Source organism: Stegodyphus dumicola, chromosome 2, assembly GCF_044657685.1.
Source record: "Stegodyphus dumicola isolate Sdum_Otavi_A_Nest chromosome 2, ASM4465768v1".
Taxonomy (NCBI): Eukaryota; Metazoa; Arthropoda; class Arachnida; order Araneae; family Eresidae; genus Stegodyphus; species Stegodyphus dumicola.
In genome coordinates this window covers 214,621,633-214,647,832 of record NC_140769.1, presented here as the reverse complement: position 1 = coordinate 214,647,832, position 26,200 = coordinate 214,621,633, and the positions used below count along the sequence as shown (strand labels likewise).

The window sequence follows — 26,200 nt, the reverse complement described above, 5'->3', positions numbered from 1 at the left end:
TATATATATATTTCTTTTAAATCAAGAACCGGCTCTTGCTTTTAAGAAAGTTAATCCTCTTTTCTACATTTTAGCAGCTGTGTTTTCCGTTTCTGTACCTATTTTCCTCTGCTTAAAACGGAAGGAAATCTATCTTGATACACTTCCGTTTTCAAGTTTAGAAAACAGCCATTCTGATTGCAATGAAATTCATCTTCGATTTTTTTATGGCGTCATTTTGTGACAAAAAGTGCAACTGTATTAGAGTTCCATCTATCTGAACTATAAGGTACTCGAAATTTATGTCATAACTATTGACTTTTCCTTCTTAAGAAAAAGAGATAAATTTATTGTTAATTTATTTACAGGTTTTTTTTTAATTTTTCGCTAATTTAAAAACTTTTTTTCTTGCATCGCTCCCTTTTAAAAGAAAGATTTTCTTCATCGACCCCCTTACACTTTTTTCTATAATATACAGCATACAATATTATTGTAATGGCAGGCAGGGAGCAGCAGTTAGTTTGTAGTCTTCTTGTAAAATATAAAGGGTATAGTTACATAATTGATGATGTAATTCCTAGTCGAGAATAACAAGTTTCAACGGCCAGCGTGTCTGAAATAATAGACGCAAGATTTTGCTGAGATTCATCCTTTTTGCTTTCTTCGTATTTTTCTATTGCGTTTTGTCTTCTTAAAATTTAATTTTTTCTGCTGCATTTATTGTTTAAAAAATTCACGTTTTAAAAAAATACTATTGATTTAAAAAATGTATTAAATAAATTTTATGTATTTTCGCCTTATATTAATTTTTTATGATTTCTTCTATACTATACGATATAGCTATATACAAAGAATAAATAATTATCTATCTTTTACTAATAAATTTTTTGCAATCAATGAGATCTTAATTATATGGATGAATTATACACATTCCCCATCATCGTCCCTCAGAGGATGTATACCAACCCCTTTGGGAACCCCTGATTTCATTGTTATAAAATATAACATAATACAATGCACAATTAAAAAAAAAACATTTAGATAGTTTTTGAAGACATTTTGATAAATACAGAACATGAGAAGTTTGATTTATGGAAAGTTAGGAAGTAAAAAAAAGGAAAAAAAAAAAAAAAAACTATAAAAATAACGGATAAGCAATTACAGACTGTGTATAGCAGAAGTAGCATAATCCTACACGTATATCTACAGTGACATTCTCTAATGGCTCGTAGATAATACCAACTATAGTTCAGTCCATAGCATTGCTCCGCAAAGGCGGTAACTTTTAGTTTAAATCTAGTAAATACGCAATCCTTTTTAGTCCAAAGGGACTTGAGTCCCGAAGGACTATTACTTTCGTTTTGGCATTTTGCGTCGGACGGATAAATGTCGGTTCACTTTTCAAACTGTTGCCATAAAATGTTAGAGTCCTGCATTATATTTGAAGAAATTAAATAATGAAAATCTGCGTAAATGTATGTAGATTTCTCACATTGTCATAAAATAACGGTACATAGAGTCATCGAATTTTGAATAACGTAATCCTCCAACGAATATGAGCATGTGGAAGACCAAATTTGAAATTTGAAATTTGTTTTATGATCGATTTCCTATTTTTTAAAACTTTGACGAATTTTTGATTAACAAACTCAAGGATTTCAAAGCGAGCAATGGCAACGTTGTGCAGAAAAAACATTTTTATCTCCAGCGCGTGAGTCTCTGTATCGGAAATTCTAAAGATATGCTCGTTTTAAAACTATTTTGCGATATTGCTGTTGCACTGGATCTTATGGTTTAAGTGCGAGGAACATGATATTTAATAAAGAAAGGTAACACACAAAATGTTAAAAAACGGCCCTTTGGGCGTAATTTAAAATCTGAAACATTTCAGTTTTTTTTTTTTTTTTTTTTTTTTTTTAATAGAGGCATATTTTACTCGTAAAACCGAAAGCACGGCTGAGAGAGAAAAAGTCTCGACTCCTTTGAGAATGCTCATCGTAACTGAGAACCAAAGCAAAATAACAAACTGCTAATATCAAATGATGCCCAAAATTTGGAAGAATTGAAAATGAGAAATTTTACTGGCTCTAACAATGGACCCTTACCTTTTTTTTTTTTTTTTTTTTCCTATAATGCTCTTGCGTCTGTTTTTCGAATGGAAGCTGAAGGAGAATCGATATTTTCAGCTCGGGCTGACTAAGTTAGTTGATCAATTATTTGCCCTTTTGGTAATACATATAACTGAACTTATAAGGTGAATATAAAGTCGGCTTGCAGCGACACGTAACCTCTCGGTTTATTCATGAATCGATTTTCATTCAAAAATGTACGGTAATAGAAAATATTAACTATACATTTTAAAAGTTTTGCATTGCCAGCAAATGTAAGTATTATGATTACAAGAAGTACAGGGTGGCCCAGAAGTCACTTTACATTTTGAAAATTAAATAACTTTTTTTCTATTAATATATTTCTTTCTCTCTTTTCAGAATTAAAAAATATAATCCCTGGAAATTTTTGGCATGGATAAGTTTACAACAGAACAACGAGTGAAGATAATTGAATTTTACTTTGAAAATGGACGGTCAATTGTTGCAACGCAAAGATCGTACCATTTTAATGTTCGACATCCCCCTAGTAGGCCTGCAATAAGGAACTTAGTGACGCGTTTTCAAGGTTCAATTAGTGCAATCTTTAAAACCAGCAGACTTTCAGAAACGAGTAAATTATGCTGTCAGGTTTCAGAGAACTGCAAGAAATGACAATGAGTTTATTCACAAGTTGATCATGGGAGATGAAGCTCATTTCCATTTGAATGGACATGTGAATAAGCAAAAAGTAAAAAAGAATTAATTAAATACAGTCATTTAAGAAAAAGTTATTTAATTTTCAAAATGTAAAGTGATTTCTGGGCCACCCTATATTACTTCTTGGATTTAAAAAAGCATCATTTTAGCGATAATCGCTGTTAATACAAAATAAGTCATTTTAAAATTAACACATTAAAAAGAGGGTTTTGCAACTTTTATTTCAAAACCCTTTTTTTAATCTCAATTTTTGCAATTCTTTTAGTTGTGTTAAATTTGTGCTCATATATAATTTGAGCATTAAAACTTTCTTTGATAATATTAATATTAAACTTTTATCTTGATTTTATAAATTTGATTGCTAAAAAAATTTATTCGTTCATTATTTTTCTAAATTTAGATAGCACTTTCCTTAATACTGAATCCAATAACATGAAATCATTTTCTTTGATAATTCCATCCAAATTCCCAATATTAATTCATTTGGCTCTAAGGCACTGCGTTTATGGTCAGAAAGGGATAATTTTGAAACCTTAAAAGTTTAAATGCATATAGAAAAAATAGCTTAGTATAAATTTACCTAATTAAGAATAAAAAAATTAAATGTGTCCATTATTCTAAAAGACACATTTCAATTGACTATCAGTCAACATGTAGCTAATATACCAGACAGTATGGATATACTGCTTTACTAATCTTTATTTACTCAGTTAAATCATTGTTTAACCATTACAAATGTTTTTTAAGTTAAAAAGTCGGAAAAGGTCATTCGTCTTTTTTCCTACAAATAAAAAGAAATTCTGTGTTTAGTTTTAGTTTAAAAAATTCATGTTTTAGGATATACGTAAAGAAACACATTTCTCTATTTTATTTTAAATACAGGCCTCTTAGTCAAATTAAACGAATTTCAATGCCTAAATTGTCAAAAAAAAAAAAGGAAGTTCTGCATTTTGTTTTAAGAAAAATAGTGTATTATCTTGGTAAAAATAAAATTGGATAAAAAGAGGAAAAAAGAGAGAAAGATAAAAGAAACAGGAGGAGGAGAAATGAAAAATGCAAATCCTCTCACTCGTTTTATAACTCCAAATTTTATTTACATGAAAATGACAATACATTGATCTATATTTTTTAATACCCGATTGAGCTCTTGTCTCAGCTTGGATTTCTGTAGTTATACTTTATATATTTCCTGCTGAAAATAGTCATCTTATTAAAGGAATTTAACAAGATTTTTTATACTTAATGTATCATACATATTTTAACGAAGAAAGAGCGAAAACTTTATCATCCGACGCCGGGACATTGCAACACCTAAATCAGTGATAAACTCACTCAGAATTTTAAAATCTCTGTTGTGAGAAAATTATCTTATAATTGACACAAACAGAGATTGAGCAATTTATGGCTACTCCATTCACTTGTAAAAAAACTCGATATCTTGGTTCCAAACTAATCAGAACCTGATAGTTAAGGCAATTCTGTTTTAATTCAAAGTTTAAAAAAAAGGAAATTTTCATACTGCTTACATGTAAAGAAGCTATTTTATATTCGTATTCTAAAATTTTCCACACGGTAATTTTCGCTAAACATGCTATTTTCAATTTACATAGTGATAAATTTAGAGGACCCAGAAGTTTTACATAACAAATTAATTTTATCAAACATGCTATTTTTTACACATTTGCGCATAATAATAATAATCTGGTTTAATTCTCAACTGCTAAATGCGCATCACTCTCTATCTCTCTCAATATATTTATCTAAACCTGGAAACTCCTATAAAGTTATCATATAAAAGTTAATGATCATCAAATTATCATCTCCAAAATCACATGAAGTTTCAAAGTTGCATTTGGACTTCTCGCAACCTAAAAGCATTAGACTATTCAAAAGCACGTACTCCTTCCGTCTTTTATTTCTTTCCGTTTTAAAACATACATCTGTTGCGTTTTTCTCTTATGACACCTGTTGTTACGTTATTTTCTTCCTTCACGTTCGTACGGGGTTCGTAGATTTGGAGTGAATAACGACGACACTGGATGAAGTATCGAAACACACTTTATTTACCAATATTAATTAGGACATCTCCAAAACACTTTTACAGTCGTCGAAGATCTACCATAAACACGCTGACACGATCAGCGACACAGCCCAGCCTCTAGGTTATCAGGCTATTACGATGGAGACAGCTTCACCGCAAAGCACTAGAATACAGATCTCGACTCTGCTTGGTCGTTCTCGAAACTCTACGTACTCTCGAGACTCTCCACGCTACAACTCGCGATGCACTCGACGACACACGAGCACAGCTCCTGACTTCAGTCGTTCCCGGAGCTCAACACGCTTTCTCGACGATGCACTAACCGCGATACACTAACAGACTCCTTCGGTGCGCTCGACGACCCACTCGGCACTCGCTGCCCGGCTGTCAACTAGATTGACTTCGCAGGGATTGACTCGCTAGATGAGACACCAATTCGATACTGACTCTCTCGCACTCTATGCGAGACACACCCACACTAACTCGTAACCAATTCTCCGCGTACCAGCAGGGTTTATATAGCTTTTGACTGGTGTTCGAGAACATTCTGGGCTAAACCGGTAAGAATTCGTTCCAGAAGGTTCTCCAACCGTCCATGGTATATAGCCAAATTTGTCGCCAAATGTGGCAACCCTGCCTTCCTTGCTATTTTATGGCAATCCTAAAACTGCTTTGCGGGGAAGCTATCTCACCGCGCCTTTACATTTCGTAACAATATTTTATGGATTTTTCCATAGGTAAAGTAAATACAAATCTTACTGCCTTGATTTTTAGCGCTTTTTCTCCCATAAATAAAAGTGCTGCGAATTTTTCACCTGCCTAAATTTATTTCAGATACATTGGAAGCTACATTTTGTTTTGCCCTATTTTTTTATATCTCAGAATTTTAGCCTTCCCCCCCCAAAGAACCCTGGGCAATTTATTATTAAGGCTTTGGTTTCCTCTCCCCCCCCCCCGAATTCATTATTTGACGAAACATCTGGGAATTCACTTTCCAGTATATTATTTAATTCATTTTCAAAACTGAAAGAAGCGTTTTTTTTTTTTTTTTTTTTTTTTTTTTTTTTTTTTTTTTACTATTACTTTATTATCCGTTTTTTCTTTGCACTTTCATATTACCGCAGATCTTTGAATTTAAACTTTTTTTTGTTAATTCCGAATGCCTGGTTGTATATAATTCAAAAAAATACCCAAAACCCTATTTATACGTTTATACCTCCAAATAAAAATAAAGCTTGGGATTAAAATTCAATATCTCCTTAATTTTTATACTTTGGCCATCAACATGAGCGCAGTTTTTGAAAAAAGGTGTTACTTGCAGCTTGCAAAAGAAAAAAAATATATATATTTACAAAATAGAAACAGCAACTTGCATTTAATAAAAAGTAGATATAATATATAATGTAACATAAATAAAGCGTAAAGAATTCGGATTATTTAGGATTAACTGCTTATGACAACGATTTGATTATAGAAATTTTGATTTGAAGGACAGACTGTAATGTTTCGCAAGGCGAAACTTGGTGCGAGTATTTTCTCGGTGCAAGGCTATTGGACGAAAAGAATTCTTAAAGCTATGTAAATGTCAACAGAAAGTTTGCCTTTGGTAACTAAAAAACGTTTTGTTTATTTTGTTTCACCTACACTGTATTTTGCTTCCCAAATCCATTTAAAGTTCACTTAAGTGAAGATCGCAATTTTACTGAAAAACTAATAACGCGTTTTCGGTTTAAAAAAAAAAATGAAATTATTGGAAATAAGGAATACACAAAACTTTTTCCTCATTTAGAAGCAAATAATGTTAAAAAATTTTACTGCTAAATAAGTCTGTGACTAGGAAATTGAAAACATACAAATCTAATTATACGTTGTATTTAGGAATGTAGCCGTCTTTTGCAGATTTAATGAAATTTTAAAATTTCGTCGAAAGTTTGCTATTGATGATCTAATTCGTTAGAAAGGTCGCCATTCATGATTAAAAGTTAAAATAATTAACAATTTATATTGGATTTTTGTGGGATATTACCATAACCTTTTTAGTATTATGCATTTCTTGATAAGCAGATTCATATGTTTATAGAAATATCGATATTTCAAGGTTCGAAGCTTCCTCATCAGTCGTTGCATAAGTTCGTAGTCTTTTGTTGTGAGTTGGAACTATGGATTTTCAAGAGTTTGTTGCACATTATCCATTGTTACTGCTTAGATTGTAATTCTGTGCTCGTGGAAAAACAATATTCTGAACGCATTTTGTCTACCTTGCAGACGAAACAATAGAAAATGGAACTGTCATGTACACAAAGTTAAACATTTCCGGTACATTCTGCTTTTTGAATTTAACCAAGAATCATCCAGTTCCATTATTTCCTACTTTTTAGAAATTTATGTGTGTTCGAAAATTCGTAATGCTATTCTACTGGTGTACCTGTCTAGCAAACCTTGTTTGTCTGAGCCCAGGATCATGTATAGCAGCAATAGCCACAAAAACAACTTGTGGTGGGTACGAGAATAATGCCACTGCTGAAAGTATGACAAAGAAATCGTTTTGTCAGTTCCAAGGAAAGTGATTTGACTTATATGATGATCCACAATCAGGAAGATTTCTCAAAATCTGACGAAGATCGCTTAAATCAGTACCTTTATGAGAATCCCTGTCGAACAACGCGAGAATTGGAATAAATTATAGAATGTGACCACTCAGCTATTTTGCGTCATTTTTATTCGATAAGTAACGTACAACTTAGAACAAAAGCCTCCGATCCATTAAATACATACAACACAGAAACAAAAATTGAAACCTGCAATACTCAGGCATGAACTTTCATATGAGCAGAATACGAATTTCCAGTGTGAACGTTTAAGGTAATTACTTGCCTTCCAAGAAAGAATTAATTAGTAGAGTAAGTTTTCTACTGACATAAAGCAGTTTTAACTTGCATATGAAACTCATACACCAGATGTTGTTAAAAGTAATCAGATTTATGGAAGAGAACACCTGAAATCGTAACTGGAAATTACCTATGATATGAAGAACCAATCAAATGTTTTGATCTGTAACACAAGGGTCAAAACTGAACCAGGGAAAAGAATTAATCCAACTGAACCAATGAAGTGAATTGACCTACAATGTAAGGATTAAATTTGAGCCAATGAAATGAAAAAATGCCATATCAAGTGAATCGTGAAAAAAAGTGCTTCTTGCGCATGTTCGTAAGCAATGTCTGCACGAAAGACTAACCGTATGGGAAAGTTAATTTTTGTTATTTAAGTTACACTGAAGAAAATCGTCAAAACAAAAAATTAATCCACTTGGCCACTATGAATCAGGTTTTATCGAATTTAGCCGGTGGCCATTTTAAAGAAAACAAGCATAATTCGGTCTTTACTTGCTTATATTTATTATAAATATCAATTTTTAAATTTTATAAACACTCCCATTACTGTAAGCAATGCTATTTTTGCGATGTACGTGCTCAGTATTAAAATCTTTTAAAGCTTACAAAATGAGCATAAATAATCATTTTAATTATTTGTTTGGATATGAATAAATTACTTAATGACTTGACTAGTACTTCTTCTACGCCTTACTAACAGAGCCAAGTGTGATACTTCTTTGGCAATATGAAGCAACTCCAATGATGGAACACAGAAAAAACTTTATTTAACACTCAAAATAACGACATACAAAACAAGAAGAAGGAATACTAACATTTAAAAATAAATTACATTCTTCGCGCGAGAGTCGCACGTGGCACTCGAGTCTGGTTTCAAATATTGCCATTCACAAATACCTTAATGTTCATTTATTTAAATTATTTAAACTACAAGATTTTAATAATATTTAAAGCTGTTACACAAGATAGGAAAATCAGATTAGTGAGACAGAAAATAGTTACAGGATAACTCATGAGGATAACTCATGAGTCCGTGACTTTTCAAGGAGATTTGAGAGATTGCATTCAAAGATTTCTATATTTTGCACATTCGTACAATCGCTTTTCATGTACATCTCTACATGTATATACTTTTTTAAAAAATTTCACAGAAAGCACTTGTAACACACATTTTAGGTTAATAAACACAAAATTGACAAAGATTAATTGATCCCGAACAAACCATTACCATCTTACCATTAATCCAGAACAAAGTTTGTTGAACTGCGGTGCTTAACCACCAGGGTGCCTGGGCGCCATAGCCCTACCCCTCATCGAATAACATGATAAAAGTTTCGAATTATGAGAAATATAACTGAATGTGCTAAATAATTAAATGAGCAAGAGTTTAAATTCATAATTGCTAATAGTTAAATACATATTTTTTTCCTTAAGTACCTAATTACTAATCCATACATAATTAACTATTTTTTTAACAACTATTTCACAGAAGAATACATGTACACACAAGAGAAACAAAATACGAAGTGCGACGCCTTAGAACAAAGTTATGTAAAAACGAAAGAACTAATAACATAATCGAATGAACAATGAATAACATCAAAAAAATTACAAATGAAACAACACGATAAAATATACTGCGCAACTAATTGCGTTCAATTTCAGTATACTAAAGCTGTTGAATTATTCACCGCATTCATACATAAAAAACATCAAAGAAGAAGCGTGACGAATCGTGTTTCCAACAGTAACGGCAAAAAATCTGCCATGCACGACAGTACATTAGAATATGATCACAAACCTAAGTATATTTGAAACTTGCAAGACTAAAAAATCGAAAACACAATACAGTAAAATTTCAGATATCTGGGCTATACTAAATCGAACAGTCGAAAGATCATGGAAAATCCTCTTTTGAAGGCCAAATATATTTATCACTGGCAAATACATATTTAGTCATAATGGATTTGGACCCGGGCCCTTTGGTACTCCAATCAGAATCATTAACCACTGTACTGGTTGTCCGGAAAATATGAAATTATGGAAGTGGGGAAAAAACTTTAATTAAAACTGCATTTTATCTATGTACTTTTAAAGCAGAATTTGTATCATTTCTAAAATTCTGTATCTTCATAAGCATTAAAATTATATCTGGTTTCAATGCACTTTTTAATCTCATTTTATGAACTAAGTAGTACGCTTTTCTGTCATTTTTTGTTTCTTACAGAATGCAGTCTGCAACTACGAAACAAAACAGAGAAAGAAAACACTTATTTTAACAGATGTGAGCCTGATTTCTAAAATATTTATTACTTTCTTCCCCCGCTGCCAAAATTTAAGCAATTCAATCGTAATAGCATTCATAACGTTTAGACAAAGCAAACTCTTCAAATGCAAACGGTGAAATAAAATAGTTAATAATTAATAAATAAAAAATGTTTTTCGCATACTTTAACCCCCCGCCCCCCGAAACAAGGACTCGTTTTGTGAAATGGATTCAGAATTTCAGACATTGGCGATGGACATTTTGAATGGAAGACAACTCTAAATGTGGGTAATTCGCCACTGGTGAGAGACGACGGATCATTTTATAACCTAAAATTACCAGAATTTGCGTTGCATTTGAACGGGGCACCCGTTTACTTTTGCCTTCGCAAATTAACGTCATTCTCCCCTTCTTAACCGCATTTGGGACGACACCATTCATTTATCCGTGCGGTTTCACAATTCCCACATCCTGTTGTTTGCACCACAAGCAACAGAATTTAGATACCATTCGCTAAGATAACACCACAATTCCGTAAGCCTTGGTTATTGACGGAAATCATTCTGGGCAAGGCCCACCAGCGGTCGAGCGGTAAAGTCGCTGACCACTGGTAGTTCTATCTGTAGTTCGAATGCCGGGAACGGGCTGGCTGCATGGGCGTTTTCGTGTTTTTCCCCATGCGTAGCGTGTATATACGAGCCAGTTTCCCTTAAAAAGACTGCTACGAAAGCATCCTTCCCCTTAAGTAGATAGCCCTCGAGTACTTTGTCGTAGTCAAACCACACCAAGGAAAATTGATTCATATTCACATTATACAGAGGAATAACCAGGGAAATTCCCGAACAATGGGCTTGTTTCTTAGGATTTGATCCCAGATCGAGCTACAAGTATTCAAGGGTAAATAATATTCAGAAAAATAATATTCATAATTGTTGATTTTACCATATAACCCTGACCTAACATTTTTAAGCTTCATCTCTCCCCCCCCCCTTTTTTTTTTTTGTGTGTGAAAGCAGTGGTCTGGATAGAAGGGGTCAACGGACGCGGCATACGTTTGGTTATGGAATTTCTCATGTGAAACATATATGAGTTAGTGACATTATAGAGTTAATGGACCTTCTGGAGTAGAAAGGAAAATTGAGATTTATTGGTTTATAACATTAATTCGCAATAGTTGTCTGTCTAGGAGCAGCGATATCTTTCAGGAAGACTTAAAGTTCTCCAGGAAGACTGTTGCCCACCAGCGGCCGAGCGGTAAAGTCGCTGAACACTGGTAGTTCTGTCCGAGGTTCGAATCCCGCGAACGGGCTGGCTGCATGGGTGTTTTCGTGGTTTTCCCCATGTGTAACGTGTATACGAGCCAGTTTACCTTAGTCCTCCACGAAGGCATCCCTCCTCTTAGGCAGATAGCCCTAGTGTGCTTTATCATAATTAAAATACACGCAATACACAAACACATTCTGGGCATGCCAACCTCTGAGGCGCTAACTAAAACAATTTTGTATAGGTTGCGTAGAAGTGAAATCAGAACCTTATTTTACAAGCCAAAGAAGTATACCTAGTATTTCAAAACAAGACAACGAGATAATTTTGCGAAACAAATTTTGCCAAAATATTTTCCATACTACAAATGCTTCTGTGAACTTCCTTTTACAACATTTTACGTATCATAATTTGCATTGTGATAATCACGTACAATACTACCACACGAGTGAAGATAATATGAAAACATACATTCACTGATTTGAAGGCAATGTGCTCAGAGTCTTGATAATTATGTAAATATGTTTTCTTCTCTTCTTGCAACCTGAAAACAAATTATTATAATAGGATATCATTAAAATACGCCAAGTGCAAAAACTTTCCATCTAGCGTTGCGCTATGGACCTAATGTAACTGATTGTAATTCAATTGGAACATTCTCTGTCTTTGCTGTCCTATTTTGTGAACAAAGCTAAGACACGTGTATATTCATTCATTCAAGAAACATCTGCTCTGGATTAATCAATGAAAGTAGCTTTCTTGTTTTGTTCCTTTCTTCTAAGGGTTAGAAATTCAGGGCTTAATATAATACTCTCTCCAAATGCTTGCGACTGAATTTTTCACGAAATGGAAATAATCAGCAGCCATTATCAGAATCATTAGTAAGTGATTAAGGATAGAAAATGAAAACAATAATGACCGTCCTTCGTTATATTGTTGTTGTTGGCGTTAATATTAAATATGCATTGTATAGAAATAGGGTAGAAAAACGTTTCCAAGCACCCCCCCCCAAAAAAAATCGAATATTTACATAGTATGAAAACATTATGGATCTTTTCCGTTTTAGTGCCAAATAATGTTCTCTAGAAAGATAAGCAATCTTTGCCTATTGTACGCTCTTTAATTAATCGTGTTATTCTTACGACTTATAGAAGTGTTCTTGTTTTCAAAATTAGTATTTTCAAATAAGTATTTTATAAAGAGAATCGCTCTTTTCTTTATTGAAATAACTAAATATATGACTAAGATGTATGCTTCTTCTAAAACATGTTAATACAGCCCCAATGAGATAACGAAAGTATGTATTATCGCTGGAAGTATCAGGTTAATGCATATATCTTTAAAAAAAGCATTTAACAAACAGAAAGATTCGAAATTGTATAGTATTTATACGGAAGACCAGTGTAATGTATAAAATTAATCAAAAGAAGTTTAAACTGACTGTGTTTTTGAATTCATGGTTTCAGTTTTACGTGCTGTATAAAATTTCAGTTTAAACATTTTTGATCAGCGTCTCGTTTCTCTCTCTCTTTTTTTTTTTTTTTTTTTTTTCCGAAAAACTAGTATAAAGAGAAAAAGTTGGAAGCATTCATACCGATTTCATTATACTTTACTTAAATTATAATGAGAAGATCAAAATATTGTAATTAAATTGTTTATCAATTTAATTTATAACTCGAGTAAAGACGAAACACTTTCATATTTACGTATTTCTATCAATTATTGATCATTGAACGGGAGTTGGTTTGTTCCCCTTGAAAAGTCAACTAATTTCCGATCAATGACAATAATTACATGTTTTAATTTTTACTTTTACAATTGTAATATTATTCTTCGTGATGATTTAACTCCAGTCCCCGTTAAAACATTATTAACATTTTGCTTTCAAATTACTTCAAAACATCTTTCAAAATATAACTTACCAGTATGGATGCACACTTTTAAAATAATTCTACTTTAATTAAACTTAGGAGATAATATAATCAATTAATCAATACGGTTTAGGAAATAAATTATTATTATTATATATATATATATATATATATATATATAATGCTTTTAATAAGCTTAGTTAGTGCAATTTCATAGAAATAAATAATAACAGAAATAAAGAACTGTGTTCATTGCTTTTAAATGGCTTAGTTTGTAACTTAATAACAGATTAAATTTTAAAGAAAAAAATTAAATATCTTACGTTTTGCAAAACGGTAACAAATAGGTGTGTGTAAGATAATATTTTACATTGGGCAGTGGCAACACATTTCTTTTAAATTGCCGAGTACTTTACTAAATTTGAAACATAAGTATCTTATGTTTTGCCCAGTGGCAACACATTACTTTCTAATCATCTAGTTTGTCAATCAAGAATTCATTAAAGTCGCATAAAATATGAAATAAATCAAAAATAAATTAGAAATTCATTGAGTATTCGTGTATACAAAATTTGGCGGTTTTACATGCCGCCATTCTTTTTTGGAGGAGGGGCATTGCAAATAACATACATACATACATATTTTTTATTATTTAATAATACAGACAAATAAGCATTATTAAAGTATGTTTGCAAAAAATTTATCTACGATATTATCTCCGCCAATTTTATAAACGTTAAAATAAAAAGATTTTAAAATTCCACGCTCTCTACATAATTGTCGAATTATAAAAGTAAACTATACACTATAAATAGGAGTATATTTCATAGTCCTTAATTTAAGAGCGTTAAACACATAATAATCAGCTGTTCCAAATTTTCACACATTAAAAACGTCCGTTCCGACTTTAGGTAACTCAATTAGATTTCAGCACTTCATTAGGGAAACCTGGGATATATTAATATTTTGTCCCTAACCTACGAAGTGAATAATTTTATCAGAATTTAAATTTTAAAAAATTGATAAGCAAAGATAATTTGCGCAGCATCAATGCTGATCGTTCAAATTCTTCATACTAATGATTTTTTTTTAAACCTTTAAGATAATTACATTCAACTAAATCCATTTTAAAGAATATTATTCAAAATATTACCATTTTAAAGTTCCCTTAAAAAATATACATTAAAACAATTCTAATACATAATCTAAAATTTAACTTTTTCTTACCTGATTTTTCCACTTTTTATCTTCCAACCTGTTCTCTAAAATAAACTAAACTCAATAAAGTGACATCGCATTACTACAAAGTAAACCACAGATTATATTAAACGAATTCACAGATTAAAAGATTAAGAATTTACATCAGTTTAGATGTCTTCTGACATAGCCGAAGCTTACTTCGATTTGAAAGAAACAAAACAAATACTATTAGTAAAGAAAGCAGTAATGTAGTGCGCGCCACCTAACGGCAGAGCTCTAAACTGCATACAGCGAAAGCGACGCTATCAGAATTATCTTGGAAGGAGAAGTAGAGCGATAGTAACTTTTTTGAACAGCTCAAAAGAAACAGCTGTTATTTATTTACTAACGCAAAGGAATTAAGCATACCTGAATGCCATTATACCTAACGCAAAATCGAAATTCCAGAATTAAAGTGTTTAGTGGCTGAATTTGACGCCTACCTATTTTTAAAAACCATAGAAAGCTCACCGAGCTAGTTATGTAGGCTTTTAAAGAACATAAAATATCTTTCCTAAAAATAAATCTGTCTTTTATTGTGAATTAACGAACATCATAAAATAGTACATAACAGTCAGGAAAAACTAATTTTAGCACAAATGTTTCACGACTGTCACAAATTTTAAATATTTTTAAAAGAAAACCATTTCCAAACATATAAAATATATTTTTATGATAAGAGATTTGAACTGCATTCAAAATTCTTGGAGAATAACAACTGAAGTAAATTGCTCATAAAAATAAGCAAGCCAAGGACAAGATAAAACTCACACAATTACTAGATACTGAAGATAGTTAAAATATACTTTTAGAAATATAGACACTGCACATTCTATTTGATAAGCATGTGTCTGTGCAAGTCTTTTTTGTGGAACTTCAGATTATACAGATCTTTTCCATTATCAGACAACACAACACGCCTCAAACATTTTTCTACAGAAAGATATTTGCGCCAATGTTACCTATCCGTCAGTGTTCAACGTGTTAATTTATATGATTATGGCAAAGCATACTAAGACTATCTGCCTAAGGGGAAGGGATACTTTCGCAGAGGACTTTCTACGGGAGACTGATTCGTTTCCACTTTACGCATGGAGTAAAACAATGAATACACCCGTGCAGCTAACTCTGGAATCGAACTCAGGTCGAACTACCAGTGTTAAGCTACTTTAGCGCTCGAGCGATGGTGGGCTTTAAATGTGTTGTTCTTATATCTTATACACTGTTCTTGTTTTCAGAGTAAGTATTATCAATAAAATCTGTTATTCTGGTCTTGTATAACAGTAATTTTGTTTTCCAAGGAAATAAAAAGTTTTTAAAATGTGTCATTTTATTTTATTCTTTAATAATTGAAATAAATAATTTCAGAGACTTATTTCTTATACTTTAAAAAATTTTACAATAATAGAAATGAGCTGATGACTAAAACATGTTTTCTTACTGGAAGTATCAAAGTGGTACATAATGTCCAATGACAGAAAAGACCTAATTATACTTTAGTAGATGATGAATGACAATAGAAACGATATATTCTGAAGACAGTTGTGAGCTGTTTTTTCAATGATTTAAGTTCTTTTTAATTTTCATTTTGTGATATCAATAAACCGTGGATTTTATGCTGTCGCTGAAGGCTTTGTTAAATTTAATTAACGTTTATTCAGTACATATTAAGTTACGCCTGTACTCTAAAACTATTCATAATTTAAACCTTAAAACATAACTATTTTCAAAGCCTATTCTACACTACAGTAATGAAAAGAAAAAAAAAAACTATTTCTGAGCAATTTTTATGCTGCTCTCTAAAAAAGAGTAAAAGATGCACAATTATTTACTGCAGTTACAAAGAACAAGAAAAATCAACGATTTCATTTAACTGGACTGCTCTCTTTAAATCAAGAGGCTTTAATAAGGTACACATAATGGTTACAATTTTGAGAACCAAGCTGTATTCGTGACCAGCATCAAAGTGATTAGAGGCATGCACTACGATTCGTCCCCCCCCCCAGCTCCAGCAAAATGCAGTTATTCTTTTAAAGATAATAATGGCTCTCAAACTATTCAGACCATTAAAACACAAAGACATTTCAAGAAATTATTCCGCGTCTATAAACTGGCATACTTTTTGTTTCCGTCAGCTTATGTTGTCATTGTAAACCAGACTGCGGATTTTGTTTATTATTTTCTGCTGTTTTTTGTTTGTATCATGTCGTGTGTCGTACAAAAAGATAAAGACTGGGAGATAAAATGATTACTATCAGGACAAAATTTAATTCCGGTGTAGTATCTACTTATATTATAAACTACTCCCCGCGATTTTCTTCGAATGGAAGAAAAAACTCAATCTTTTTGCGTGTGTGTGTGTGATTATGGCAAAGCCTCAAGGGCTATCTGCCTAAGGGGAATGATGCCTTCGTGGAGGACTTTTTAAGGTAAACTGGCTCGTATACACGTTACACATGGGGAAAACCACGAAAACGCCCATGCAGGCAGCCCGTTCGCGGGATTCGAACCTCGGACCGAACTACCTGTGTTCAGCGACTTTATCGCTCGGCCGCTGGTGGGCCCCTCAATCCTTTTGCAAAAATATGTAGTCGGTTTTGCCGATGGGTCAGTTTACATAATGTTCCGTAGTTTCTAAATAGCAGCAAAGTTAATGTTGTATAGCACACAATCAACTATAAAGCGTGAAAAACAAATTGGAACGTTTTTTTTAGTAAATAATAAAGAATGCCCGTATTTGCATGAGACGGGAAGTCTTACAAACATTTCTTTCTTCGAACTTTCCTTCTCCAATCGAACTTTCCTGACACGTTTCCTATAAGAGGTTTAGCATCGGTGGCTGAAACTGTACTTAATCTTTCAGTTTTGAAAAGAGTCATCATTTTCATTAATTTGCCCTTTCCATTCTAAATGTAACTCAGGAATTTGATATCGTTTCAAATTGGGCTTTCTTTTAACAGTGTTATCTCAGTTCATTAGCGCCATTCACTGCTGAAAGCTGTTCGCCATCCGAAATGCTCGTAAACCGAAACTTTTTTCCATTGGAATAAATGTAAAATAGATTACTCCGTGTCTAGACCACAGATGAATGCTCATTTAAACTTATAAACTAATGTACAAAGTACTGTTATTAACAACAGCAGCAACAACAACATAAAAAAAAAAAATAAATAAAACGTAAATCACTAAATCCAAGACAGGATAAAACAGGAATTATCTATCATACGGGACACCAGGACAAAGCACCAATGATGACTGCAAGTACTGTACTGCGATGCTATAATCCAGTGAAGCATCATACAGGGACTCCGTGCTATCTTTCCCAAAACATTTTTATATAGTCATTTTTTAGATGGGTTTGCACATTAAAATAAAGACTTGCTTTGCCAATAATCTTCGGAAGCAGCCTTGAAAAAAACCAAGTATGGACAGGTAGATTCTACAGCAAATTTTGATTCCCTGCTGTCAAATTATATCGTTTAGATATTATCCCATTATGATAACCTAAGCCCTAATTTCTCATTAAATAAACCTGCATTCTATTTCATATTTCAAGTGTACTTCTGTTTCCCGCCGCATCGATTAGGTTTGAATAAATCAGATTTCATGCATTTAAAAGATTGACCGCCATTAATGTTTTTACGCAATAAGTCGATCGCAACAACAAATTGGCCATTTAGCTATATTAAGATATCACGGATGTCGATTTCAATTACCCTTGAATACTTGTAGCTCGATCTGGGATCAAATCCTAAGAAACAAGCCCATTGTTCGGGAATTTCCCTGGTTATTCCTCTGTATAATGTGAATATGAATCAATTTTCCTTGGTGTGGTTTGACTACGACAAAGTACTCGAGGGCTATCTACTTAAGGGGAAGGATGCTTTCGTAGCAGTCTTTTTAAGGGAAACTGGCTCGTATATACACGCTACGCATGGGGAAAAACACGAAAACGCCCATGCAGCCAGCCCGTTCCCGGCATTCGAACTACAGATAGAACTACCAGTGGTCAGCGACTTTACCGCTCGACCGCTGGTGGGCCTTGCCCAGAATGATTTCCGTCAATAACCAAGGCTTACGGAATTGTGGTGTTATCTTAGCGAATGGTATCTAAATTCTGTTGCTTGTGGTGCAAACAAGAGGATGTGGGAATTGTGAAACCGCACGGATAAATGAATGGTGTCGTCCCAAATGCGGTTAAGAAGGGAAGAATGACGTTAATTTGGGAAGGCAAAAGTAAACGGGTGCCCAGTTCAAATGCAACGCCAATTCTGCTAATTTTAAGTTATAAAATGATCCGACGTCTCTCACCAGTGGCGAATTACCCACATTTAGAGTTGTCTTCCATTCAAAATGTTCATCGCCAATGTCTGAAATTCTGAATCCCTGTAGTTTTCCATTTCACAAAACGAGTATTTGCTTCGAGGGGGGAGTGGCTAAAGTATGGGAAAAATATGTTTTATTTATTAATTATTAACTATTTTATTTCACCGTCTGCATTTGAAGAGTTTGCTTTGTCTAAACGTTATTTACCGCTTGACCACTGATGGACCTAGTTTTCCTTGAAAAGAAGGTATCTGTCCCGTTAGGCAGACATCAGTCGAATAAATTTCCATAATCTAAGTAATTACTATAAACCGATTCTTATTATATATAACATACACATACGGTATATCACCGCCCTGATCAGCTTAGCATTTAGCGGTGTCAGCTGTCATACTGTTGGACCCGAGGTTGAAACCTAGAGAAAGATGCAAGTTTTTTAATTTATAGAAGCTTTGCGATATGGCGAAGGCATTTAAAATGCCACCAAGTCAAACATTTTCTTGAGAGTTTGGTAGTAGGAGAAGTTCTTCACAATTGGAACTGGGTAAAGTCTTATTGTCCCCTGTAAGTTGCTTTGGTCTTAGCCAAAGACAAGCTCTTTTTCTTTTGGCCGTGATAAATTGGGGGCTTGATTGAAATTCTCTCAAGAAGAAATAATATTTAAGTAATATGTTCTAAAACTCTTGTTTAATTTCTGAAAGACTGATTTGTTAGCACACCGATTTGTTACCTGCTTTTCATTTGGCATTAAAATTAGTCAAAAACTGAGGTAATAGTTTTAGCCTTTTAGTGCCAAACAATGATATATCGTTGATCGCAATACCTGCGAGAAGTGCCAACGACGATACATCATTGTTTATCGATAGCGCCTTACTATTAGCATTGCGAAAGAACTCTTATCTCAAGGTTATAAAACGTTATAAATCGTCTAATTTTCTTGCAAAAATGTTTAAGATATTTGCGGGGGGGATTCATAATGTTTTACATTGATGTTATTGGATTTTCAAAAAATACTTAAATACAATTGGCATTTTATGGTTATGTTTGGATTGAGCTTTCCAATAAAGCAATATGTAACAATGGCCATTACTGCCTTCTTTCTTTATTTGATAATACGGTGCTTTTTGAATTTTGTAAATATCATTTAGTTTGGTTTTTATAGCTTTTTCCCACACCTTAGCAAATTCGTCAATTTGGCCGGTTCTTTGCACAGATACAATACATTCGCTCGACACTAAATGGGTTAATACAACATCAGTTAATTCGCCTACGACCAGTATAGTGATCGTGAATTCCAAACGTTAGGCTTAAATGAGTATTTGAACAAAACCTTGACTCGATAAACATTTCGGACAATAAAAATTCGGAACTCGGTGGAATAATAAATCTAACCTTGATACTACACGTGATACTGAAAGTCACAAACAAAGTCGATTCGCTCTCGTTTCGGTGAAGGTCAAATGCAACAGAGAGAGTATGCGCTGAATCATAAATACTTAATTCTGATTTGTTTAAGGCAACAAGACTACAGGCTCCATGAAAAATGTTTGAAGACTAATAGTACAACTTTACTTATTTGAACTAAAAACTGAAAGGATACGTTCGAATAATTAATTTTCAGATTTAAATATATGAGACATCAGAAAAAATGTTTTTACCGAATGCATTCATAGAGTAAATAAATATAAAAATTCTTTTTGGCAGCGTAAAATCGACCGTAAGGAGTAATCGCATTTTCTCGTGGTATAATTTGGGGTATTTGAATTATAGCAAAGCAGACGAAGGCTTGGAAGTTATGCCTAATGGAAAACGTTTTGAGGAAAACTGACTTGTATTTAAGTTACACGTAGGCAAACCTTAAACACTCTCATGCAGCCAACCTGTTCGGCGGGTCTTGAACATGGGTCGAACTATACGTATTTAACGACTTTACCACACTCTTTCTCCGAAAAACCTTACGGTCTGTGCGCGTTTAATTCTGTGTTAAAGTATGTGAAAGAACGATTTAATTTCAAATACTAATAAAACATTTATTTCTCACCTTATATAGGCAAAACCGATACCGTAAGTAGCGGCAACTTAAAATAAGCGTACAGCTAATTTATTAAAATTATGAATTAGGTATATTATAAATAATATGGCTTGGTTTGGTTTATTTAATTACGGCAAAGCACTCGAGGGTTAGCTACCTAAGGAGAGAGACGCCTTTGTGGAGAACTTTCTAATTGAAACTGGCTCGTATACACTTTACACATTATAAATTATCTTTTCTCTTTATCGTTCCAATTTTAGTATATGTATTGCCGAAGCAAGTACAAATTATATGAATTATCAATTATAGATATTATTATCAATTATAGATATTATTATCAATTATATATATAGTATTATCAATTATAGATATTATTAAAATAATAATACAAATTATTAAATAGTACGCATATTGCTTTTAAATCGCTCCGTTAAATAGTATATTGTTTTAATTTGAAAAGTAATCTAAAGCTTCACAGTATCCCAAACGGTAACACCTCTAAGGATTTGCCAAGTCAGGTGGGTGAGAAATTAAAGATTTTATGTCTCGTAGAATAGCAACACTTGTCAGGCGGTGTGAAATGATAAAGTGCTTGGTAACAAAGATAACAAAACAAAGAGAAGAAAGGATAAGTTATACATCAGACGCCGTTAGCAAACATTCTACTTTACCGAACACTTTCCATTAAAGAATGGTTCTTGAATCGCAGAACTCTCGGAGTAGGAGATTAATGCTTTCCCATTTAAGCAGATACTCCTTAAAAACGAACTTGTTCAATTAATGGGAACGGGTAAATTTGACAGTATTTGTTTTTCTTACAAATGATGTTTAAATGATTATTCCAAGTAAATAATTTTTTCACGAATATTACGTTATTTAACTAAGCAGGGATTTATTTTTAAGCATTACGTTATTTCGTCATTAAATTATATTTCTCAAAATAAGTCAGAAAAATAATATTCATAATTGTTGAATTTACCATATAACCCTGACCTAACATTTTTAAGCTTCATCTCTCTCCCCCCCCCTTTTTTTTGTGTGTGTGAAAGCAGTGGTCTGGATAGAAGGGGTCAACGGACGCGGCATACGTTTGGTTATGGAATTTCTCATGTGAAACATATATGAGTTAGTGACATTATAGAGTTAATGGACCTTCTGGAGTAGAAAGGAAAATTGAGATTTATTGGTTTATAACATTAATTCGCAATAGTTGTCTGTCTAGGAGCAGCGATATCTTTCAGGAAGACTTAAAGTTCTCCAGGAAGACTGTTGCCCACCAGCGGCCGAGCGGTAAAGTCGCTGAACACTGGTAGTTCGGTCCGAGGTTCGAATCCCGCGAACGGGGTGGCTGCATGGGCGTTTTCGTGGTTTTCCCCATGTGTAACGTGTATACGAGCCAGTTTCCCTTAGAAAGTCCTCCACGAAAGGCATCCCTCCCCTTAGGCAGATAGCCCTAGTGTGCTTTGCCATAATTAAATACACCACACCACATCTCCAGGAAGACTAAAAATTCTCTAAATTCTAAAAATTTCTTTCAAGAAGACTAAAAATTCTACTAAACATTCTCTACTATTCTTAAGCCTTAAAACTGGTAATTGGCTCATACTTGTATTATTAAAGGAGCATTGGTTCGTATTCACGTATTACATACGTAAATACAATTATATATCCTGTGTTTACATTAAAGAAAACCATGAAAAATTCATAAAGCCAGACCCATTTTGGGGGAATTTGACATGAACTGCCAATATTTAGCCATCTTAATCACTCTGTCATCGGTGTGAGGTGACCAACCACAAGTTGCTGAAACTGTCATATCAAACTGAATTGAGGACAGAATTGTTTTTACACTGGAATGAGTATGCAAAGGAATTATAAAGAGATTAACAGCTTTATGTTCTTACTACTCTTTGCTTTCTCCATCGAAACTTTTCAATGAAACACAATTAAGTTCCTCATTGAGATAGCAATACTTCAGAGTTTTACATCTGTTATTGATCGAGGAGATAAAACAGAGATGGAAAGGATGGTCGCTTTAAATTTTTGCAGTTTATTCTAATATGATTTCTACAACGCAGATGCAAATATTATATTAATACAGTGAATTTCACTCACAACTGCCATAAGTATTACTAATTAATTCATTAATACTTCGATTAAGAAGCATTGTCTACAGAACAGCAACTGGGGTAATGAAAGGAACTTTTAGAATGCCATTGACGATTTCGCTAACAGTAAAACAAAATAGCAGCTTAAAATGATGGAATTAAAGTTTTATTTTCATAAATAAGACAAGAGTTTTTATTTATTTCCCAATGTATCATTTTGACATACACATTGAAGAGCCAAAATATTATGACCACCTACTCAATAACGCGTTGGCCTGCAAAACAGTTGCAACTCCCCTTGGCATGGATGCCACAAGTTCTTGGCAGATGACTGGACAGCTTGTGCCAAATGTCTAAGCAGCGGTCGAGATATTCCAACATGGTGGTGTTTGAGCTGCTGCTCTATGACATCCCAAATGTGCTCTATTAAGTTAAGATTCGGCGAGTTAGGTGGCCACGACATTAACTGGAATTCATTCTTACGCCCCTCGAATCACTCCCAATACAGTTCGAGACTTGTGACATGGGACGGTGTTCTGCTGGAAGATTTCATTTCCAGTTGGGAAGACAGGCACCATGTAACGGTGCAGATAATCTGCAATTATGTTCAGATAGTCCGAAGCTTTCATGGTCTGTTCTACCACAACTAAGGGTTCCAGAACTGCCTTTAAGAACCCCCCACCCAAAGCAAAATACCGCCACCAACAACCTGAGTATAACCTGCTGTACAGAGGGGTAAGACTAGCTAATAACTCCTGCGAACCTTGCGGTATATGCAGGGATTAGTGGAACTACTCATTTATTAATTCAACCACCATATTGTACCCGTCCATGAATAAAAGACCTGCCGGCCTCGCCAGCAAATATCTTTATTGAAAAACAATATTACATAAACAAAATATTACAATCTTCTAGATTATCTTTAACAATACAAAAACAATCCAACTAGGATAATAATACAAAAACTTAAATACAAATTTGGTTATATAAATAAAATTTTACAATTATCTCAATTATCTTTAATAATGCAAAAATCAATCCAACTAGGAAAATAATACAAAAAACTTAGTTACAAATCTTTGTTATAATTATATATTATTTACAATTTTCTTTTACATAATATTTTAAGAAGATTGTATTACAATTTTTAATCTATTTTACAAATAAAGTCTTTTCAATTCATTAATTGTACAGAGGGGTAGCAATTGTTCGCCTGGAACGACCATCGACGGTTGTTCCAGGATGGTTGTGTGACGTGATAAATGAGAAGTCGTGATTCATCCCTCGCAACTGTCCAGGCAACTGTCTTCCACTAATCCGTGGTCTTATGGGCCCACTGTAGGCGTAGTTGACAATGACACTTGGTCAACAGAGGCACATGAGTAAGACATCTGCTGGGCAGTCCCATTCCCAACAGTGTCTGCCGAACTGTGTACTCCGAAACACTTGCACTTGGACCTGTACTGTGTTGGGCTGTCAGCTGAGTAACTGTTTGGCGCCGATTTTGCTGTACCAAGCGAGACAATCGCGGATGTCCTATTTTGATGATGCGCGGATGTCCAACATGTTGGCGTCTACTTCTGGTTTCACCATCATTTATCCACTCTGCATAAATACTAACAGCGGCAGATCGTGAACAACCTACCAGTCATGCAGTTTCGGAGATATATGTCCCAAGTCTTCGGGCAATTACAGCCTAACCTCTATCAAATTCGCTTAGATCGCCGGCCTTTCCTATCACTCGCAAAAGTAAGTGCAAGAATTCTCCAGCAGCAGTTAAATACTATTACGACTTAATCACGTGCCCTCCACGTCATCCAGATGAGTTCATTTAAAAATGTGGGGATGTCATAATGTTTTGGGTCGTCAGTATATATCTTGAGACGGGAAATGGATTTTTCCGGTCGGCAAAAACTGTCACTAAGGCACTGACAACAGTTCTAAGAGCCAGGTTTATACAGGTTCTCCGAGAATGAATGGTGGGATTTCCTGTGGTCTCTGTATATGATGGATTATGTGAAATCGATTACAGTGCTTTTACTGAATTCGGTCACCCAAAATGATCATGAGCAAATAAGTTTCAATACATACATCGTTATTTCTCGGAGATGTTATTTTTGCGCAATACTCTAGCAAGAACATTTGCCCTATAGCTTGTAGTTTCTTCTATGATTCACTTCTTGACGCGATCAAGATTATCAATTCATTAACTGATCAAGATAAAAAATCACTTTAATTTTTGACAAAATCTCAGCGGAGGTAGTCTCGAGGTATTAAAATCAAGATTTTTTGTGAGGCAATGGGAAAGAATCATTTTCTTTCAATCTACCATTCTGGATATCAAAGCCTGGATTCATCTGGCACGCATTCCGCAAAGAGGAGTGATGCTGCTCGAGTTCTATATAAGAGACTGGGTGCTGGTGCATGCTGAAAGACTGCAACCCAGTGTCTTCCATTATTGTTAACTTATTTTGAGGGAGCAAAAAGATCTGTAGCATGCTAGATCTGTAGCATAAAAAGATAACAGAATGAAACTACAGTATTAACTTACAGGGAGGAAGGGGAGGCGAAAACCCTGTTATTCACTGAAACCACACCAGGCATCGTATGCCATGTGAACACACTTTTTCTGAGCGACTGAATCAAATAAAATCACCTCCAGCTCATTTCACATGATAATTACTTCACAGTGACCACATCCCAATATTTATTCTCCAAGAATATTTAATAAGTTTATTGAAGTGTATATACGTACACAAACAAAGATTCTTTGCTAAAAGCAAAACTGTCATTTACTGTTAACTTATGATACCTACACTACTGTGTCGTTAGGTGCAGATATTACAATTTTTACCTAGGCAATCTTGACTGCGAAAAATTGCACAAACTTTTATAATTAGATGACATAATGTAATCTTTCAGAATGTTTAATAAGGCGCAAAACAGCTGCTCATGCTGAAATTAAATCTTCACGCTTGAGATAACTAACGTAGAAGATTTTTAAAATACTGCTGGATGAGAAGAATTCCCGCCGCGAACCGACCTGAAAATTAAACACCTTACAACAGACAGTGATTTGTACATAATAGAGTGATTTTATTGATGACTACGAGTACGTCAGAAAGAAAAAAAATGTTGCGTTTCCGGAACAAGTAAGCGTCAGTCATGTCAAAGATTTATAATTCCAGATCAGGAGGAGGAACTGACTGGACCCATTAGAAGCACGTGATAATATTTAGTTGCTTTACTATGCGTGCCGTTTTTTAGTGTTATATGTCTACTCCGTGCGATAGAAATGATAACCCCGTCACTTTTTACAGCAATGATCTGATGTATTATAAATGTCAGAATTACTGCACTAATAATTTTCGATT

At 33.8% G+C, this 26,200-nt stretch overlaps 1 protein-coding gene across 4 annotated transcripts in view; it reads right to left on the bottom strand.

The window, feature by feature from the left end:
- LOC118197968 (sterol O-acyltransferase 1-like) overlaps positions 1–26,200 on the bottom strand; it is a 156,245-nt gene that overhangs the window by 58,339 nt on the left and 71,706 nt on the right. Inside the window, exon 1 of one of the 4 annotated variants that reach the window (XM_035369540.2) lies at positions 14,349–14,521. The exons of the other annotated variants lie outside the window; for them this stretch is intronic. The gene's annotated coding sequence lies outside the window, so the exon portion shown is untranslated. Of the gene's footprint in view, positions 1–14,348; positions 14,522–26,200 lie in introns of those variants that run through there. 4 annotated transcript variants of the gene reach the window in all.